The sequence below is a fragment of the Oryza sativa genome, chromosome 11 (genome assembly GCF_034140825.1).
Source record: "Oryza sativa Japonica Group chromosome 11, ASM3414082v1".
In the NCBI taxonomy this organism is placed as follows: Eukaryota; Viridiplantae; Streptophyta; class Magnoliopsida; order Poales; family Poaceae; genus Oryza; species Oryza sativa.
In genome coordinates, this window is record NC_089045.1 from 23496658 (window position 1) to 23520322 (window position 23665).

Here is a 23665-nt window from a genome sequence, read left to right on the forward strand (position 1 = left end):
TTAAGCTTAAATAGTTAGTATAGTTAGTGGGGGATAACTTTATAGTAAGATAGGAAAAGGGAGATTTTTATTTTTTTTTCCTTTGACGGATCCCGCTCGAGCGAAATCCTAATTGAGCCGTTCGCCTTCCTTCGTCACGGCGATCGACCACCGCGTGCCCACATGCCACAGGCACCCTGCGCCACCGCAATGTACTAGTAAGATGGTATTTTAGCCAGAGGAATTAATGAACTTCACATGCCATATTGAAAAGCAAGAATAAGATTACTGTGCCCATGGCGGAGATTGAGAAACAGCATTTTTCATCACCAACAGAAGAATTCATTTGGTGGACACAGTATATACACCAGGTAGAGTATAACAGATCCAACAGATTCATCTATCAATTTTATGGATCATGGTTCTGCATGTTAGACCTTAACAGTGGGAGCAAGAGGTCGGAGGTGGGAGGCGGGATGAGGCAGTGGGCTCGACGTGGCCAACCTCGCTGCCATGGTTTGGAGAAGGCAGAGGTTGAATACGGGGGAGAAAGCCGGCGGCTAGGGTGGGAGCCTACGAGGCATGGCGCCGGGGACGCGGGAGAAGCCGAGTGGGGAAGGAATCGGGCCGCCTCCACGTGCATCGTCTTCGTATTCTGGAAGAGCGCTACCATGACCACACGACGAGATCGACAGGGTACTCCCGATAGAAACAATTGTGAACTTCAAATGGCTAAAAAGCCCTTTCCAGATTTTTACCAAATACCAAACATACCCTTCTATATACTGCTAGGATATACTTGCAATACAATGTACCGTAAATGAATTGTATAATTTTCTCTGTGTAAACATGAATGAGGATTTGCACAGAAAGTTAACATGGCCAGACGAATCTATGTTTGGGTAAATTTAGATAAATCAGGTGTTGAACAGCTGAAATTTGGGTGGAAATCCTCCATTCCTTCTGTAGAAAAACGTCAGGAACTGAAGCAGGGTCGAGCTCATAGAAGTCACTGAACTTCAAACCCTTTTCTTTTACCAGAGAGAACGAAGGTATCCGATGCGAAAACCTGAGGTTCTCTTTCTCAGGTATCTCCAGTATCTCCTTCCCAATGTGAAGCTTGAACACAGCTATGTATCCATCTAGTCGTCTACTTCACTCAGAGGAGAAAACAGTGTGTGCTGCCTTCAGAGCACCTGATGATCTTGCCAATGGCATACTCAAGACAGCTATTGAATCTGGAAGGAGCCCAATCAGGTGACCAGTTCTTGTAGATGGCTCAAATCTCACCTACCTTTGGGAAAAAAAATAATTTGCCGATTTGAATCACACATGGATTTGCAGTTTCCAATTCTAAAGATGCCGCAACTGATAGGTGTATCCTGCTCCAACCATTGCTTCTCCTGTTCGAGTTCAGGGCAAATCTCTAGCTATGTCAAATGCAATCTGAGTGGATCCAGCTTTGATTTCGGCTATCCAGAGATAGAGATTGGGGAACTTATCATGGTCACTGTACAATGCCCAAATTTGCTGATGTTCAAACTTATCACATGACCGGACTTGTGGAATTCAGAAACAGGATGCGCGCAACTAGTGAATTCAGTGTTCGGTCTCGTGTCGAGAGACATGTAATGGGTGAGAGCGATAGAAAGAAATGTTGAATCCAACTCACTTGAAAGATGAGCTGAAGTATCTAGCTCCAGTAACCCTTCTACAATGCATGTTTCTCCTAAACAGAAGCTTCCGCGAGCAACAGGCAATTCCTCATCACTCCATTTCGCCTCTTGTGCATTCATAGCTTTGTGCTCCAGCCAAGTGAACTGAACTTTGAGGTTGGATATATCAATGTGATCTATTCGAGCATAGACTCTTGGAATGAAATCATGGTCGTCATACAGTGCCCAGATCTGATCAACTTCAATCCTGTTGATATCTCTAAACTTGCCAATATCACAGAAGTCTGGATAGTGGTAGGCAATCACAGGATTGTTCAGAGTCCTGACTCCTGAGAAGCAGTATCACCGGCTTCTTTTTGGTAATTCTGTTGATCGCCTTCATGTTCTGCATTTCTTTCCCCATGGATGTCCAATTTGATGGGGACATGATGTTCAGTAGATAGACTTACAGCTGAATTATCATCCAATATTTGCACATAATTAGAACCAGCACTAGGAGCTCAAGCTGCAGCTGGTGAAGGCACCATGATCTGCTCAACATTTGAACTTGTTTCTGTATCCATGTGTTCCCTCGGTTGAAGAAAGCTTAATATACTGGGTCTGCTGTGATATCGGCGCGAAAACGCTTCTGACGAAGTTCGGTAATTGCTGCTGAAGCTAAAAGGAATCTCGACGGCACAGCCTGTTCATGCAGCTTGAATGCAAAGTTCTTACTCCCTTTTGTTTGAGAGATGTTCAGATTTGTGTGCTGCTTTCATGGAAGCATACTCCCTTTTGCTGTCATACTACAAAGATCTCTTCATATGATCACACAGTATTAGATGAGCTTCTGAAACCAAGTTGAGAGCAGATTCAGCACCAGAAAGAGTGTTTTCATCAGGATAAAAGCCACAAGGCAAAGCTTGTCATGTTGATATTTTAATGTGGTGTCATCTGCTGTTGCCTCCACTTGAAGAACACCATACCAGTCCAAAGTCTCAGTAGGTTTTCGCCTCTGCTGAAGAATGAACTTTGCAGACAGTTAGCAGCTGATAAATGTAGTCAAGATCTGGAAAAGGCCTTTGGCACAAAAAATGTCCTTGTTTTCCAACTTCTTCACTGCAATTTATCTGACCCTTACAGCCTCTTCTCTGTTGCATTCCAATATGTAAAAAAGAAAATTTAGTGCATCAGTTCCTGCATACATACAAAAAAATCACTAATAGAGAAATGTCAACTGTGTGACACATGCACCCAAAAAACAAGGCAAAATTTCTTGTGCACAAACACCACCTCCTATTTCAAAGATTGACTAGGAAACAATCTTACAATACTACATGGATACCAACATCGCATACATGTAGTAGTGTAGCTTGGAAACAATCTTAATAAAAAAATCACTAATTATCTTAATACAATTTTGCTATATATTTGTCGACAAATTTTCCCCCAAAAATTTGACAGATATAATTACAGTACAATCGTAATATAATTACACTGTAACTTGCATGTCATTACACTGTAACTATAATGTAACTTGTACGTAACTTTCAAAAATCTCTCCGTAACATGTTATTTGGGTCAAATGGAGGTCGTGGGAATAAATCCTTTCACATATGTGTGTGCTGTGATTTTTTTTCTTCCTCACCATAACAAATCTTGTATTTCCACTGTTTCACAATGTAAGTCATTCTAGCATTTCCCACATACATATTGATGTTTATGAATCTAGACATATATATCTATCTGGATTCATTAACATCAATATGAATGTGGGAAATGCTAGAATAACTTACATTGTGAAACGGAGGGAGTAATAAATTTAACGATTCAAAATCACGTGAAACTTACATACAAGTTACACTGTAGTTACATGCAAGTTACAATGTAATTACACTACGATTGTACTATAATTACATCTGTTAAATTTTTAGGAGAAAATTTGTCAACAAATGTATAGGTGGTCCCATCAAGATATGTTCTGGGTTATTAGTAATTTATGAATCATTCCATTTATCATTCTCTGCCAAACCTAGCAAGTAGGATTTGTTCCAAGTCAATGGTATTGGAGTCGACACAGAAAAAGAAAAGGCTGTATTTTCTGGACGAGTAACAGAATGACAGAACTACAGAAAACCAAAAATGAGTAGCGTGCATCTTCGATGTTCTTACGTTTCCAATTAAATCACTGAACACACTAAAAGCTGTGTAGAGTACTACAGTTCCTGGCCTCCTCTTTTTCGGGAAAATTTGGGTACACTAATTTGCTGATTACAATGTACTGAAAGAAAGAAAAAAGATACTGACTGCAAGTCTGCAACCCTTCCATGGGCATCGTTCAGTAATCAGTAGCAGAGGCCTCTGCAATGGAATGTCAGGATGGGTTTTGAACATAACTTATCCCTGGGTAAAACATTGATGGTATTAAGGTTAATACAGAAAGTACAGGCTCATACATACAGGAGCATGCTGCCAGACAACACTATATGCCGACAACAGTTCCAACAGTAGTCAGGGCTCAGGAGCCAAACACAACTTATGTCATTTTGACAGGATTTCACAATAGCATTTGAAATTAAGAAAATCACTAAACACATAAAACACTTGGAGAAAAAAAGTACTGATTGCAGTGCAGCCCCTTCCACAGGGTGGCAGCCAGCAGAGGCAACTGTAATAGAATGCATGTTATGATGGTTTTGAACAGGGCTTATCCTTAGCAAAACATGGCATTTGACAAGTAAGAGAGGCCACATAATTAGAATGTTAGTAACAGGTTTCTGAATAGATTACAGGTAAGGCATATATGTACACAGAAAATGAGTAGAACCATACATCAAGATATATCATAATTAAGACCGAATTTCAGTTCTACTGTCTCAAGAGTCTGCTATGGCATTCGTAAGTCATGGAGTGTCTGTTATGGGTGGAACTAAAGTGCTTGGTGAGGTTGCGAAGGCTATAGGAGTGGTGGATGGGTGGCTGAGGCCCTAGCACTCATGGACACCAGAGCGTCAGCCGCCACTGCTGCCTTTGTGCCTGGCACACCTCTCATGCCACGCCGGTAACGCTGGTACGTTATCCAGCCCATAACAGTGTTCCTATACAGGAAAACGTCAGGAACAGAAGCTGGATCGAGCTCATAGAAGCCACGGAGCTTGCCACCTCTTTCTTCTGTCAAAAGGAAGGAGGGGATTCGGTGAGAAAACCTCAAACGATCTCTTGTAGGTATCTCCATAACTGCACTTTGCTTGTCGGGCATGAACACCGCTCTGAAGCCATTAAGTTGGGTCAGAAGATAGATTATTATACTTGCTTCCGTGCGCCCAACAATCTCACCAACGACAAACTCGCAAGTATCTACTCTGGGAGGAGTCCACTCAGATGTCCAGTTCTTGTAGATGCACCAAATTTCACCTACTTGCGGAAGAATTTCAATCTGCCGGTTTGAGCCATTCTATCCTGTATGTACTAAATGAGAAAGAATAATTTCTCTCATACTTGGTTTTCCAGTCCCGGATTTTAAATTTACCACAAGAGACTGGTAAGTCCTGCTCCAACCACCGTTTCTCCTGCTCATATTCAGGAGAAGCCTCAAGCCAGATCAAATGCACTATGAACGGTTGTCGCTCGACTTTGCTTATCCAACCATAGAACTTGGGGAATTTATCAACATCACTGTATAAAGCCCAAATCTGCCCAGGTTCAAACTTCTCACATGTGCGGTCATCTTCGAAGTTATGGAATTCTGGATCAGGATATGAAAAAATAGTTGGGGTTGGGGAAGGGCAGCCTGGCCCAGAATTATTGCCAAAACCATTGGCAACGTGGCCATTTTTGGGCAAGGATGAGTTTTTTTCAGAAGAAAGACTCTCCTTTTGTGCTTCAGAAAGATTCTCCGTTTGTTCATTTCCAGGATCCTTTCTACTACTTCTACTGTCAGTCGTCAAATCAATGAGTGTACTGCCCTTTTTCTTGCCAAGGGAGATGTAAGAGTCCAGGGTGACAGAAGGAAATATCATATCCATGTCAATGGGGAGACAAGAAGTGTCAAGTTCCATAAACCCTGCCGGGGCACCTACTTTTTCATTTCCAGTTGTCCTGTAACAGGGGATATTATGAGAAAATCGAAGCAACTCACTCGATGCTATCACAACTGCAGATTTGTCTTTAGCTGCCGCAAATAAACTCACAAAGCCTTTAATCCTGACTAATGGGATAACAGTGATACCATCATTAACTGAGAAACCTGACAATATTTCAACAACTTCATAATCATAAGACCGATGGCTGTCTGCATCTGAATTCCACTGCATGCTCCAATCCTTATAAAGAGCCCATAACTCACCCTTATTAAGATATACTTCATAGGCAATCCTCTTTTTGCCTTTTGTCCATGAAACAATGTGAGAGAACATGAGTCTGTCATGTTGACCCTAAGCAAAACTTACCACAAGCAACAGGTTGTTCTTCATCAGCCCATTTCTTCTCTTCTTCACTTGCTGCATTGTACTCCAACCAAGTGAGATGAGCTTTGAAGCTGGATGCATCAAAATGTTCAATTCGAGCATAAAATCTTGGCATGCCATCAAGGTCGTCGTAAAGGGCCCATATCTGACCAAGTGAGAACATATTAATATCCCTGAGCTTCTCAAAATCATAGAAATCTGGATATGGGGACGGAAGTTCTAAAGAACAGGAATGCTCATTCTGACGAACAGTATTAGTAGCTTCAGCATTGGCATTGTCCTTATCATCTGTGTCTGAAGTTTTTCCTTTACCTTGAATGTCTACTTTTCTTGTCATAGGAGGTGGATTATATTGTCTGTCAGCTCTATGGGCAGTATCACCGAACGTTTTCTTACGATTCAAGTGAACAGAAAATGGAAGATCATTCTTCTTTTACTTCCTTTTACCATTGGAGTTCAGTCTACTGTTGCCATCAACATCTTTCTTTCTGTTAGCTGGTCTGGAGACACCAGAGGAGGCCGCATATATACTGTGGGAGAGACAGATTGGCTGAGAGGAATCACCAAACCTGTTGGAACTATCACTATTCTTCTGAAAGGTTACCTTTTTTTGCAAAGAAAGATCTTCATGATGTTCTGCAGACAGCAGGCGACAAACATGTGCTTCAGACTGATTCACCTTTAGCCGAATAGCTACACGATTTGCCATTCTTTCCTCATGGCTGTCCACTTTGCTGGTGACTTTATGTCCAGCGGGGGATGATTGTGACACATGAAACTTGCGAGCTTTTTTTGTCTTTGGACCTTCTGAATGATCACCAACTGATGACAACCCTTTGCAACCATCATTGTTATTTTCTTCCCTATTGAGGAAAATGTCAGGAACAGAACCAGGATCAAGCTCTAAGAAGCCACAAAGCTCACCACCTCTTTCCTCTGTCAAACGGAAGGAGAGTATTTGATGAGAAAACCTCAAACGATCTTTTATAGGTATCTTCAGAACTCCCCTACGCTGGTCAGAAGGAAACTTTTATAGTTGCTTCCGTGCGCTCAACGATCTCACCGATGGTGAACTCGCATGTAGCTTTGCTGGAAGGAGTCCAGTCAAATGTCCAGTTCATGTAGATGGACCAAATTTCACCTACTTACGGAAGGATTTCAATCTGCCAATTTGAGTCAATATGTCCCGTATTTACTAAATGAGAGAAAACATCATTTCCGTGATACTTGGTTTTCCAGTTCCGAATTTTAAATTTACCACCGCTTCTCCTGCTCCTGTTGAGGACAAGGCTCAAGCCAGGTCAAATGCACTGTGAATGGTTGTAGCTTGACTTTTCTTATCCAACCGTATAACTTGGGGAATTTATCAACTTCACTATATAAAGCCCAAATTTGTCCACACTCAAAACTTCTTGCATGAGCGTCCTTCTTCAAAGTTGTGGAAATCTGAATTAGGAATGGCAAAATAACTGGAGGAGGAATACCTTGGCACAGAGAAATTGTTAAAACCATTGGCATTATAACAGTTTTTGTCGTGAATGTGTCTTGTTTAGAAGAAAGATCCATCTGATCTTCTGTAGACAGCGGGCAGCAAATATGTGTCTTAGAGTGATTCTGCTTTATGTGTTGCATTTCCTTCCTCATGGTGGTCCACTTTGCTGGGTACTTTATGTCCAGCAGGGGATGATCGTGGCACAAGACACCTCCGAGCTCTTTTCTTCTTTATATCTTGTGAATACTCATCAAATAAAGACCACTCATCGCAGCCACTGTTGTCATTTTCTTCCCTATCCTTACCACCAACTTTAGATGGGACAATATCAGGAAAACCAATGTGTCCTCTCTTCCTTGCCAGCATATTCCCTTGAGACCTTGAAGAACCTATTGCTTTTGCAGCGGAGCGCTTCTTCCCAAGTGCTTCTTTTCGTCTATGAGGTGCCTCATCGGTGGATGCTTGGATCTTCCATTGATAAACAAAAGCTAATTTCAGTAACAATAAACAGAAGACAAATTCCAAATGGGCAGGGAAAATAATTTCCCTACATTAAATATACTATGACACAGTCAGATAAACCCACCTTTTTGCGACAAGTTTTCTCTTCAGTGAAAGCAAGTTCCTGTGTGGTCAAGCAAAGTGTAGTGAAACTAAATGAAATAGCTAAGTGCAACAACCAGAAAACTTATGCATCACCTCTTCCTCGTCCTTGTGAAGATCTGGATACAACGTCAAAATTAAAGCGTCAAAATTAGGATCAACCTTCAACGAATGACTACTTGCAAGGGTGCGGCATGCTGGGCATTCATCATTTCTATAAAAACAATGTATCACTCAGTTTAACATAAAAAGTAAGTACCACATTCTATTTCAAAACCCCAGTCAGGTCCATTCTTTCGAAATGGCATTGACAGAATTTTAGGTGAATAATGTTAGGGACCATACCCAAGCCACATGGATTTTTCTATGCAGTCCCTACAGAACCGGTGCAAACACTCCGTAATTATCCTTGCCTTCTGGATAATGCCTGCAATAGGGCCATAAGGCATTCAGATGATCAGCTATGCACAGTTTGTGCAGAGATGCTATTTAAAATTCCACAGATGAGAAGCTTACTCAACCTAGTGTAATAAACTCTGTCTAGTTGTGCTTCTCTAAAATATGTAGAACATGAGCTTAGTGATGTACCTTTTTCCAAAGTAAAACATGCATGTTCTCTTAGACATCTTGTTATTTATCAGTGGACAGCAATTATACACAATATCTTTTTTATACGAACTATATACATACTTGGATAACAGAAATATGTGGACTATTAACTTTGCTGCTTCACTTTTTATAGAAAATGGTGATTAAAAAAATCTTACATCTACAGAACAATAGACAATTTGAAGTAAAACTGTAAAGAGGGAATTGTGCAAAGTAAAGAGGGTTTTTATCTCTACATCTGGAAGCAAGTTAGGGAAAGCAAATTCCTACCTAAGCATATAGGGCACTGCACTTCCTTCCGTATATCCATTAACTTCACTAGTATAAACCTGTATGAGAAACAATATTTAGATACCAATTTCATGCATTGGCTAAAATCAAGGTCAAGTGTTTCACTATCCATTATTGCATTGGTTACTCATCAATATTCTACAATATATGGAAAACAGAGAAGTGTACCACAAGATTTCTTTTCATTTTATTAAAACAGAAGAATTAATAGCTACTATTCACTGAAGCCTGGCTAGAAGGTATTCACAAGGTGACTATACAAAGACAGAATAAAAATATGATTCCATTAGGCATTAGCACATCATAAGTAAATTGAGACTATAAGGGCATGCACGGTGGTCATCAATGTGCTGTCTTAGCAAGTGCCTCGTTCAATACTCCCTCCGTTTCACAATGTAAGTCATTCTAGCATTTCCCATATTCATATTGATGTTAATAAATCTAGATGTTAATAAATCTAGATAGATATATATGTCTAGAATCATTAACATCAATATGAATGTGGGAAATGCTAGAATGACTTACATTGTGAAATGGAGGAAGTAGTTGCTAACATGGAAGGGAGAAAATGGAGAGAAAATAGAGTTGCATCTTCACAAAACAACAACATGAGCGTGCAGGTTAAGAAAAAGTAGAGAGGATAAAATAATCTAAGATTGAATTCCATGTTATATACTATGGTCATCTGTACATGTTGTCTTTTGAGCTAGCTTTAGTTGACACGTACCTATAAAATGTGGCAGTGGTCTCAATTGAAAGCTTGTGAAGTAATTGACAGGCTGAAAAAGGAAAATGCACACTAGCAGATTCACGCTCACTGAAAAGTTCAATGAATTCAATTAACCAGCAGAGGCATCTATGCAATGCAGGACCAACAAAATCGTAAAAAACAAAGCAATACGAGATATACAGGAATTGCCTGCACAATTATCTTACAGAAGAACTCAGTTTGTGCAAAACATTCACCTTATATTTCGGAGAATTGCCTTAAATGTCACATGCATGTGGGTTGTAATCTTACAACAAAACTAGTACTTTCACACAGACACCATCTAAATTAAGCATTCATAATCTTAACAACTCCCTACAATCCTACATTACGAATCTTGGGGATAAAAAAGAGGGGGTTTTTTTTGACGCAAGAAAAGAGGGGTTTCACAAAGATGCGCTCCTTGCGTATTCCAAAAAAAAAAGAGGGTTTTTCTCCCTATCCGTTCCTCCTTGCGACCTTGCAATGCATGCCATCGTTTTCTAGATTTTCCACCAATCCCTATTTAAAAGAAGTGTTGCACAAAATTTCCAATTACCGCGCAACCTCCAACTGCCATCCCAGAACCCCAGGAAATCAAACAGCAACAACATGAGCTGCACAGAATCGACCCCAATATTCCCAATAAAAAGGAATAACGGGAGAGAGAAAGAGAGAGGGATCTAGAGCCAACAGTCACCTGTGCTAGGGGGCTAACAAGGTCGTCGTTGGCGGGAGCAGTGACCGGAGCCCTGGGACCCACCGGCGGCGAGGTGGATTGGGGCGGGTCCCCGTGGCACTGTGATGAGTGAGGGCGTGGATAGTGGGCAGAACTTCAGGTAGGAGGCTGTGTTCCATGGTTAAATGTAGCGTCCCATTATGGTGGCCTGCGCAAATTACGCAACTAGCATCTTTATATTTTTCTCTCACTAGATAAAATATCTGGTACATTGCAACGGATAAAGTTTATTTTAATCTTATTATTGTTATATGGTTTATTTTAGATGAAATTTACTGTGGGAGTTCAGTTGGATATATATATTTTTAGAAAATCATGAGCTGCAGTTAGGAGTCATGCGGGGTTTTTTTAACAGTTTCTTGTATGATTCCTTTTGTATTACCAAAAGTGAATAATATTAAAAATCAATTCAAATACGGATATGTATTTCTAAAAGCAAACGAACTCAAAAACTGACTCTTACATGGATGGCGTATCAAAATATCCGCAAAAACATCTTCAATTTTTATAATAGTAGAGATAGAGAAGAGATATAGATTAAAACCAAAACATAAAATTAAAACCGACTCAAACATGGATGACGAACCGCGGAAACATCTTCAATTTTTATAACCGACTCAAACACGGATAACGGACCGCGGGAACATCTTCAATTTTTATAATAGTAGAGATATAGTAGCATATATATTATCACATTTTATTATTAAAATATATTAAAATGGCAACATAATTTTAAATTTTGTACTAACTTGATCAAACTAACCAATGTGTAATATTCGTAATGTATTGTATATATGTGATAGTTATTAATTATTTTTAAATTGTATTTTTATATGGACTCCAGACTTCTCTTCCAACATTCTTTATTTTTATAATTATAAATTTATATTATTTATAAACTTTATTCCTATATTTCTTATTTTAAATTCAAAATTTCAGTTATTTCTAAATTATACTCCTATATGAACTCTAGACTCCTCTCCAGTATTTCTTATTTTTCAATTTCAAAGTTCCGTTCTTTATAAATTATATTTCTATATGTAACTCTTCTTCTAATATTGATTATTTTTTTAGTTCTGAATTTTTATTATTTCTAACTGTATTTCTATATGGACTCTAAACTCATCTTTCAATATTTTTTTTAATTCGAATTTCAGTTACTTCTAAATTGTATTCCTATATGGACTCTGTACTCTTCTTCCAATATTCCTTATTTTAATTCCTAATTTATATTATTTCAAAATTATATTTCTATATGGACTCCAAACTTATCTTTCAATATATTTAATTTCGAATTTTAATTATTTTTAAATTGTATTTCTATATGGACTCTATATTCTTCTTCCTATATTCTTTACTTTTTAAATCTCGATTTTTTTATTTCTAAATTGTATTTCTATATGGACTCTAACCTCTACTTTTATTTTTTTTCTTATTTTTTAATTCCAAATTTCCATTAGTTCTATTGTATACCGGTATGGGCTGTAGTATTCTCTTTCTATATTCCTTATTTTTAATTCCGAATTTCAGCTATTTTTAAATTTTATTCCTAAATATACTCTGTTTTTTTCTTTTTCTCCGATTAATGTGAGAATTTTTAAGCCATGAGAGCGAACATGGATGCTTCTTTTTCTATTTCTTTAATAAGTTAATAGATTATTAGGATTTTAGAAGTTAAAATTCCAATCAGGGCCCATAATTACTCATTTCAAAGGACCAGGGCCTCTGCTCTCCCAATTGGTATAATAAGATGCGCAAATGAATCCACATGTGCTGCACACTAATGCAGAGTATTTAGAATTTGGCTAGATGTAAGATGCCTCTTCTTTTGAACATGAACATCTAGCCACCAAAAGATTGACCGCAAGATAACCAGTGATTGGGCATATCCTGGATTATCACAGATATCTATGCGGTTGGCGTTTGTTTGGAGGAGCTTCTAGCAGCTGCAGCTTCTTCTAGAATCTCCAATTGCCAGAAGCTCCCCAAACAGTCTAGCTTTTTACACAGATTCTGAGAATCTGTAGTCATAGAATCTGGAAAATGAACTGGAAGCCAGAACTAGGTTTCCCAGATTCTCCAGATTCTCACCAGTTAGCTTCTCAGCAGCTACTTCTCAGAATCTTAAGCTCCCCCAAACAGGCTCTTTATGTGCACAGTTGGGGTGGAGCTGTTCACGGCTCATAAAACGAATGGATCACTGGCGCATGATTAATTACGCTAGCCGGCGACTCATGCGTTGCACAAGCTATTATTATGATAGTAAAAATAATAAAAATTTAATCATATTTTTAATATAGATGTTATTAAAATTAGTTGAATTTATTGATAGACTTTGCTCTAAAGTTATAATTTTTTTAATATAGATGTTATTAAAATTCGTTGAATTTATCGATAGACTTTGCTCTAAAGTTATAAAGACGGAAGAATTTTATTTTATTTACAATAATGTAAAACAAAATAATTAACAATGTATATAGAATCCATCCTATTATTGCTTTTGTTAGTTTTTATATTCTTAATTTATTAATTAAAAAATAAGAACTAATAAGTATCGGTTTATACTCATTAGCTACAATTTAATGTAGAAACATATAGTTAAAGGAGTACTGCTATACTCACTTTGTAGTCTCATTTACAACTTTTATGTTAACTAAAATTTCTCAAACATTTAAAGTTTTACTATGTTTACAGTCTCAATTATGGAAACATATCCTATACACACCAACTAAAGATATAATAAAAAATTTTAGAAAATAATGTACACATACATTTAACTTTTAGTAATATTACATCTATGTATAAACAGTCATCTTCAAATACATTATATATAGGGAATAAAAAAATCTGATAGATTTATAATTTTAAAACTATCAGAATTTTTATATTTTTTGTTGCTGCTAAAATATAATAAATTTAAGGTTAAGACTTTACACATAAGTGCAACAATATTAGAAATACATGTACATTTTTTTTTACATTTTTCAATAAAATTTGTTTGTTAGTGTGTACGGTGTATAAAAAAGCTTGTGTGCACAGGATATTTCTCCTCCATCATAGCTTTTCGTGACATAATAATTTAATATGCATGGTTAGTTAGTATACAATTGTATATTATTTGAAGTCTAAAATGATTCACGATTCATGATTAGAAAATATCGAGTTGTACTCAGTTTGGGGTCTTGATGTTTTTCTTAGAGAAAAGGCTTTGGGGTCTTAATGTTAGCTTTTTCATGATTTAATAATTCTAAAATAATATTTAATAACTATTGAATTGTAATATTTAATAACTTAATGTTAGCTTTTTCATGATTTAATAATTCTAAAATAATATCTAATAACTATTGAATTGTAATTGGTTTGGAGTCTCATTTATGGATTTACATTATTTTGTAATTCTAAAATTTGTAATTAGTAAGTATCGATTTATACTGTTATTGCAGTAACAATTATAAAATTTTTCATGATTTAATATTTCTGAAATTAATCACTTCATGTTTGTTCTTCTATTTTACTCTCAGTTTGGTAGTTTTTAGTTTGATATTAAAAAAATTAGGAAGTAATAAGTTGCAAGTTGTAACTTTGGAATCTTCCTTTAGGACTAAACTAAAAAAAACAAAATAAAAGAACTAAAGGATTGCCTATATGGTATGTTTAATTTAAAATAAAGTCTCAACCAGATCTACTATTCATACACAGTAACATCGACCTAAACTGATGGAGTATATATAATATATAAAAAAATGTCATATGAAATAGAAGTATATTGTGCTTATGTGTGTTATTTTCTTCACCTTTTATGATTCATCGACTTGATGCCAAGTAATATGCTAAATATATATTAGTCACATATGGATTAAGAAATAATTCACTTACGGCCGTATGAAGATATTGCTTATTCTACATAAAACATATTTAAGTCCACATAGAAGATCGAGCTGGATCGGTTTGCAATGCTTTTGTAAGGTTGCAATGATATGGAAGCGTAGTTGGATAATTTTCAAAAGAAATTTAGCATGAATGTACTTAAATATGATGAATTATTGGAGGTACACTACAATTAGAAATAGAGCATTGCCTCGAGGTTAACTAAAAAGGTATTCAGTTATGATCTTCGAGTATCCCATCCTAGCTTGTATCCCATCCTATACTAACTCGTTGACTCGAAAAAAAAATATTAGCAAAAGCAACATAATAAATAAATAAAATATAATATTAACATGGACTCTAGCCACCATGATTTGAATCCTGACACCAACATATATTACACAGATATAGATGCACATTTAATAGAATTTTAGAGAGCTAGGGATTTTGCTGCTGGTCTTTATCTTTTAACCATATGTTGAGAGTACATTCAGGTGTATCCGTGAAAAAAAAGAACATCCATGAATTGCATTACGTTATCAATATATTAGGTGATTCGCCGTGCTTTGCTGCGGAAATTACTAAGTAATTTTCAATATATATTTTCTCGTTACAATCAAGATAGGGGTAAAGAAAACAAATGAAATATCAGAGCTTATCAGTATTTATCATGAAACAAACAAATAAAACCCGCTTTAATGTGGAACATATTGATAAGTTTATTTTAAATATTATACAAATGATAGATAGATTTGTAAAAATATTGTGGAAATGATGCGAGGGGTGATGATTGGATATGTTTGCATGTTGATTTGTAGAATTAAATAAATTGTAGATGATGTTGCATGCTTGCATGAGGTTGAATATATAATTATTGCTAGTGGGTGATGATTTGGCATGGCTGTATGTTAAGCTTTAGAGTTAGTGGGTTATAACTTTATAGAAAGTATAGATTCATTCATTTGCACGCATGTGGATGGCTGGGTACCATGATTATTGCCATTCACCCTCTGTCTTCTTTCGCATAAGAACATGTTGTGGAGGAAAAAAAATAAGGTCAAAATTTAAAAAACTCTATGAAGCTGTTGATGCGAAAAACACGAGGCCTGGAAGATCTGCTTAACTTTAGTGCAGGTCCAAAAATTTTGCTTTTAGGTTCGTGAGCGTGCCAGTTGATTTGATCCTGCAATCAACAAGAAATAAAGACAAAGAAACAGCGGTTAAATCCATAAATGATAGCCGATCGGCCAGCCGCCGATGACGTATCATTTATCTTTGAGTCGATGTCATATTTGAATCGATCGGCAGTTATAAACAATCAAGATACAACTAAATCTATTCGATCGGCTGTAGATATTAATGATATATAATCTTTCTGTCGGTGTATACTTAAATCAAGTGATTGGGAGACAATATAAATCACTTAGATCGAAATATACATTAACAAGGAGATTATAAGCATTCATAGCATAGCCGATCAGATAGATCTAGCATCTATCGGCTAATACTCCGATACCACTCTATATTAAGATATTAAAGCAAATAAAATATATCGAACAGAAGCCTAATATACTTTGTTGTAGTAAGATCTTAACATAAAAGGCAGATCTAGCATATCAATTAAGCATGTAAGATATAAAGCTAAATTAGGTAAGGTCGGCTGAAACCCCGATGCTACCCTAATCGGCAACTAAAAGCAGGCTAGAGATTGAGATTCTAAGCACGACTTAATAGATCAAACTTAACTGATACAGCATTAAGTATAGAAAGAAGGACAATATCTAGACAATCAAGTTGTTGGATGTTTCATAGAGTGGTGGATACCCTATATAATCTAAATCAACATTGGTATTTAACCTGATCGGCTGCCTCCTAGTGGTAGATGTTAGCTGATTGAAGGTTAGATAACAATATTGCCAAAGATTATATAGAATATATGATAACTCGACGAATTACATAAACAAGATTAGAGTATCATAAAGATGAAAGCACTAATCCCGAGAACGCAAGCCGCCATAACAAGTTTTACCTCAAATTGAAGATCGAAACCGATGCAGCTCAACCCGAAAGCAAGAACTCATCGAAAGTAAACGAAAGTAAAAAGGGTGGCGATGGGCCGAGATTGTATCGAACGTCTGTTGTTATTTTACATAGGGCTCAGGGTTTATTTATACCCGAGATTACAAAATATGTCCATGTCGGACACAACTCGTATCTCTAACAAACTCTAAAATACCATAAGTCTTTGCGGCAGACTTTTGCCCAAGCTTATCTCTAAGAAAATTACATAAAATATCCTAATTAATAGATATAATTGCCTTTTTAGGACTCAGTCCGTGTGTAGCAATCCATATGAAGTACATTAACTCAACCCGACAACGTGTATCGAGTCACATTGTCGGAATCGGCTTAACCGGCTACCTTGTCCGACTCGAACTCTGCCGATGCTGGTCGCAGCCGATTCGGACTTCAGCCGATTCTTGCTCTGTTTCCGAAACGATCTCTGTCTTGGATTCCGCTTCAATTTGATCTTCATCTCTGATACCTAGATTACCAATTTTGGTCATTAACAGAAGCTACAATACAAAAGTCATCCTATAATTTCTCCATAGATTTAAATCTTAATAAAGGCATGGAATTTAACGAGAAAAGTATTGGAAACAACAGAATAAGCAATACCAACAATGAAGTAACAGCTCGGTTCTACAGGAATGACAACAACAGGAGCGACAACAACGGTAGCCCATCATTGTCTGCCCGGAGGATGGTTGCATGTCCTACGAGGATTTAAAAAGCAGTGTTAGGAAAGCCAAGCAAATCAATCGACGTTGTATGTATAAGAGCAAGTATAATAGTGAAGGAGAGAGGTAACAAGAAATTAAGGGTGTTGGCTTTCATGCAAGAGCTAGCTTAACACAAGCTCCAAGACAAATACATTAAATGTATAAGTGAGAGATAGAGAGAGGAGAAGAAAATTATAGCCAATTTTATAGCTACTCTATCGGTAAATCTAATTGGAGAGGCCTAGTTTTAACCAGAGACACCCACGTGCTAGTACTTTAGGAGTTTTGGTTGCTATTAGTATATCCAATAGTGCATATCTTGTTTTCTTCTTATAGAATTTTCTCTTAAACTAGTTATCTAATATACAATCTGATTACACCATTACGTTCGTTGCAATTAAATCTTTACAACAAGATCTTACATGATTATATTACGATGAAAAAAATATTTATATTTATAAATTACTTTTATTATATACGTAAGTTACTTTTATCATATATATATATAAGTTACTTTTAGATTTGACTAAATTACTTCTATACATTCATAATGCTCTAAGTTGATTATTTTTATTATTGTTTTTAGTTAATTCTATATTTTGTGGACTTTATAAATCTTCTCTATACTTTACTTGTGAATCTACTCTACATAGTTTCTTATTTCAGCTCACTCACAATATAATTATTTCTACTACAGAGAGTTACTCTCTCCGTTTCATAATGTAAGTGTCATTCTAACATTACTCATATTCATATAGATGTTAATGAATATAGACATAGTTCTATGTCTAGATGAACTATGTCTAGATTCATTAACATCTATATGAATGTAGGCAATGCTAGAATGTCTTACATTATGAAACGGAGGAAGTATTTCAATTGCATAACTAAGTTACTTCTGTTGCATATAATTACTTTTACTGCAGAAAGTTATTTCTATTGCATAGATAAGTTACTTCTATTGTATAGCTAAGTTACTTCTGCAATTTAAATACATTACTTTTAAATTAATAAATTATTTGAATATATCCAATATGGATCTTGCATTATCATATGTAGAGTATAATGATGCAAATAGATCTTAAAAATAATACGTGATTTAAAATATATTAGTTATTAAAGAGTTTAAATCTAAATGAAATTTATGTATATGATAAAAATAACTTACATATATAATAAAAGTTATATATATATATATATATATATATATATATATAGAAAAACTATTCTACACCTGGGTATAGAATAGCTATTCTATACCCCCCTCCCTACCAAGGGTCACACCCACCTCCCCCTCCTTACCAAGGCCCAAAACCCACCTCCCACCTCGGTCAAAGGCCCCTCCCACCGGTCAAACCCGCTTACTAACTCCCCCCCCCACCCACCTCTTCTCAGCTCTCGTCCCAGGACGGTGCAGTAACACGACGACCTCTGTGCAGTAACACTGTGTCTTATGTGCAGTAACAACGTTAAAATATAGTTGAAATATAGTCATGACGGATCTACTTTTGATAAGCTCTTTTTTTCTAGCATCATGGTGCAAACGGTTTTAAAAAACCTTACATCACTTGAGAGATATTGTTCTTCAAAGCTTGACTTTTTGACAATTTATCTCTCTACAAGTAGTAGTAATACTATACTATTACTTACTATTACTTGTTACTACTTGTCTGTTGTACGTTACTACAATCGCATCACGATGTTACTACACTGCATATTACTGTATTTTTTGGGTAGTGTTACTGCATAAACACGTGGTAACGTATACCTTTCATGCAGTAACACTTTTACTTTTGTGTAGTAACAAGTATAAGGTTAGCATTTGAGGCTTTTAACCTATATATTTTTGTTTCAATTCCTGATTTACTGTAATTCACCACAATATTACTGTCAAAAGTGCAGTAACGTCATATACATGCAGTAACACTATATTGGAGGGAGGAGACCGATTTTCTTGAGAAGAGGGGGGAAGAACGGTTTCTTGAAGAGGAGAGTACGTAGATGCATTTTGAAGTTTAACCTTCCACATGCAGTAACACTATAGCATTATGGTGGGAACGATTTTAAAAAATAATACATATCTTGTGAGATATTGCTTTTCAAAGATTAGCATTTTGAACTTTAACCCTCCACATGCAATAACAGAATGTGTAACTTGCAGTAACAAAGACATATACATGCAGTAACATGGTTTTACCAAATGTATAAAATTGTTCAAACAACTCTTACATCAATCAGATCTCGCTCAAAGCCACCTACAGGCTTTACCTATAGCCCACCTATTCGATCTTCATCTCGTAAAAATGACATAGTAAAACTATAATTATCGTGCAGTAACATAGCTACTTGAAAGTGGTAATATGCGCCTATTATGTAGTAACACTTCTACTTTCGTGCAGTAACAAATATATGGTTAGCATGTGAGGCTTTAACCTATATATTGTTGCTTTGATTTCTGATCTACTACAATTTTACTATGACGTTACTCGCAGAAGTGCAGTATCCTATGTGTTATACAATAACGTCACATGTTACTGTACTTTTACAACAATGTTACTACTAGAGCATAGTAACATGTTATGAGTTTTGATAGTAAAAGATATTAAAATTGATAATCATATTACTTTCTCATAAAATTCTTAAAACAAATAGCATCATTAGATGAATTGGTTAGAAGAATGTGCTTTAAACTATGAGGTCATGGGTTCAAATCTTGAATTTGGTAATTTATTTTTTTTATTTTTCCAGAAAAGAGGAAACAAATGTTTCAGGGAGAAAAAAAAGAAAAAAAAGAAATAAAAAAAGAGAGAGATCGGTAGAGAGAGAGAAGGGAGGGGATCGGGAGGGAGGGAGGGGGGCGATCGAAAAGAGAGAGATCGGTAGAGAGAGAGAAGGGAGGGGATCGGGAGGGAGGGAGGGGGGCGATCGGTAGAGAGGGGGAGGGAGGGAGGGGGGGCGATCGAAAAGAGAGAGATCAGTAGAGAGAGAGAGAAGGGAGGGGATCGGGAGGGAGGGAGGGGGGGCGATCGGTAGAGAGGGGGGATCGGGAGCGAGAGAGAGAAAAGAGAGAGAAGGGGGAGCGAGAGAGGGAGAGAAGGGAGGGGAGCGAGAGAGGGTGGATCGGGAGGGAGGGGGGATCGGATGAGAAGGGGAGGGGGGGTATAGAATATTCTTACCACACACACACACACACACATATATATATATATATATATATATATATATATATATATATATATATATATATATATATATATATATATATATATATATATATATATATATATATATATATATATATATATATATATATATATATATATATATATATATATATAATCAGAATATAATCATGTAAGATTTTGTTGTAAAGATTTAATTGCAACGAACACAACGGTATAATCGGATTATAAATCGGATAAGTAATTTAAGAGAAACTTCTCTAAGAAAAAAATTGAGTGTACTAGTATTAGTTTTTTTTTTTTGGAAAGAAGGGTGTCTCTCTTTAGCACTATTCAGCTAGTGCTCTCGATGTAGTCGCGTCCCTAATCTATCATATATATATTGGCTACGCACAACTACTCTCTGCAGGTATCTTTTCGCTTCAAATCAGGATGAACGGTGAGTCGTTCACAGCAGCTGTAGCTCGTCGGTGGTGAAAATAATCTCATGCACCACCGTTCGCCGTTCGCTTGAGTTCGCATGTGTTCTCTCGTAACGAAGGTAGGGTCGTTCCCATCTGTGGTGATTTTTTGTTAGATGATACAGAGATATGATTCGTTTGTTACAGTATAAAGCACGTACAATAGTCAGATGGAATAGTCCGATGGGCTTTAAATGTACCGTGGTCAGATGGGTTTAAAGTTGGCCCAACATGGCCTTTAAATATATATAGGGGGGGAGAGAGAGAGGCGGTAACCGAAGACGTTGTTAGGATCGCCGTGAGTTTGAGAAAGATGTGGGGTACAACACAACTGTCGTGTCCTGAATTGGTTGCCGATCTCTCCATATATATGGATGAGATCATATATCTTGTTTCACAACATAAACCATCTAATTTTACACAACATGGAAAAAACATGTCTATAATAAAAAGTCCCATAAAAGGGAAAAATAAAAAATGCGCCGTCTGTGAAAAAGTTAAAAAACACCTTTTTGGAAAACAATAACCATCCGATTCTAGAAAAAAAAAGAGACAAAAAACATGTAAAAAAACCGTTCCACAGAATAAACAAAGTATGATTCAAAACCTCCATAAAAAAAGTTTCCTCCGAAAAAACGTTTTCGCGAAAAGAACCTGTTCCGTGCAATGTTACGCTCTATATATTTCTATCTCTATCAAAAGCGAAATAATAAATTTCTTCTTCGCATTGGTTCTCGACGTACTTGTTAAGAAACTACGGGTGAAACTACGGGTGATGTTATCCACCCAAAAAAAAATAGGAACAATGGTTACTAATCTAACCGGTAGAGAAGAGGAGATAGCTCCTCTCTCTCCCTTTGGTGTCCCTGTCGACAACCGACGCGATGTTCCTAAAGATCGCATCCCTACGGTTGGCACCGCTTCACATTGTATAATTGTACTGTTGATCAATGAGAAAATATCCGCTCATTCGCTCTATTGTATCATTCAATTCTCTCTCGCTCCAATCAACTTCATCCACTTTCAACGGTACTTTTTTTATTTTTCATTCGTGTTAACCTACTTTCTGAGTCCCGTGGGTGCCCCCCGCACATCACCAGATTAATTTACTTCAGGTTTTTTCGCACGTATATATCCAGTTCATGATCACAATTTGATTTGATCCGTCTTGGTCCATTTTGAATTTTTTTTTTGTCCGTTGGTAGAGATCACGTCCATCGCTAAGGATCGACCACGTCGGTGCCGATCAAATACGATGCTTGCGGCACACAAACTTTCCTTGAGCTGTATGTGCCAAATAAAAGCAGCAAGCAAAGTCTTATGGAAAAAGTACAAATTAGCCCCCTAACTATTTTGGTGACCGAATTACCCCCATAAACTCGAAAATCAGACATTGCTAAACTTTCAATACCGGATAATTACCCCCCTCGACCGAATCTAGAGCGGTTTTATCCTACGTGGCGTACACGTGGCAATCTAGTAAGCATTTTATTTTTTAAAATATAGTGGGACCCACTCGCCATACCTTATCTTCCCCTCTTCTTCTTCCTTTTCCTCTCTCTCGGGTTCAGAGTGTGCACGGCGAGCGGCGGCGCGCGGGGGCGGATGGTCGGTCGGCACGCGGAGGCCAGCGATGGATAGTGGGCGGCGGCGTGCTGGGGCGGACGGGCGGTTGGCGCGCGTGGGCTAGCGGCGGAATGCGGAGAGGGCACGGCGGAATGCGGGGAGGGCACGGCGGGCAACGGGCGGCGCCGAGGAGGCCAGGAGGGTGTTGGAGGCGACGGGCTACGGCGACGAGTCCTCGGCTCAGGCGGGCGCTGCCGAGGTCATCCTTCCTGCCGGAGGCAGCGGAGAGAGAGGTGCAGAGCCTCTTCTCTGGTTCCGATGTGGAGTCGGCGGGATCCACGGCCTCCCCCCGTCTCTCTCTCTCTCTCTCTCGGCTCAGGCAGGCGGCTGGCGATGAATCCTCCTCGGGGAGGGCGCAGCGAGCGGCGCTCGTGGCGCAGAGGGCACGGTGGGTGGCGCCAAGGAGGGCATTGGAGGCGGTGCGCTACAGCGACGAGTAATTCGCTGCCCATCCACGTCGTCCCCATCGACCGTAGTCGCTGTCAACCGGAGCCACACAGCCGCACCACACAGCCCACCGCTGCTCGCCGCCGCTAAAGATGCCACCTGATTCTTCTGCTGCTCCTGGTGTTCCCCGCTTCGCTGCTGCTCCTGTAAAACTACCCCGTCACACCGGCAAGCAGCACACATCTGTACATCCTGTACATGCATGTACACTGTTCGTCGATTCAATTTCTCTCAGAATTCTTCCGTGACATTGCCACGGGTAGATCGCGTCATTGCCGCGAGCAGTGTGCCAGCGTCCACCATGCTGATGCCACCCTCGTCCGGTGGGTGGTGCGTGATGGCGATGCCCGAGCGAGCTAGCCGAGCAGCGTCGCCATGTGCACCGCCGCTCGCTACCCAGCTCCGCCCTCCGCCTCCGCATCTCGCACTGTGGCGGCGGGTCTTCGTTGTGGGAGGAGAGGAGCAGCAGGAGACGCGCGAGACGAGGGCGGCGAGACCGGATGCGGGCCATGCGGCCTCCACTTCCATCGACGTGCCGGAGGGCGGCGGGGCAGCAGGGGGAAGACGAAGCAGATTGAGCGCCACTTCACCGCCTTCCGCTCCTGCCACGACGCCCTCCGCCTCCACCCTCGCCAAGTCGCCGTCGCCCTCTGCCATGGCCAGACCAGGCCGCTGCTTGTCGCCGCCGCCATGGATGAGGCTGCTGCTGTGGCGCAT

At 38.4% G+C, this 23665-nt stretch overlaps 1 pseudogene; it reads right to left on the reverse strand.

Annotated features, from left to right (window-relative positions):
* Positions 1-2771: 2771 nt before the first annotated feature.
* On the reverse strand, positions 2772-23665 carry LOC4350764 (uncharacterized; annotated as a pseudogene).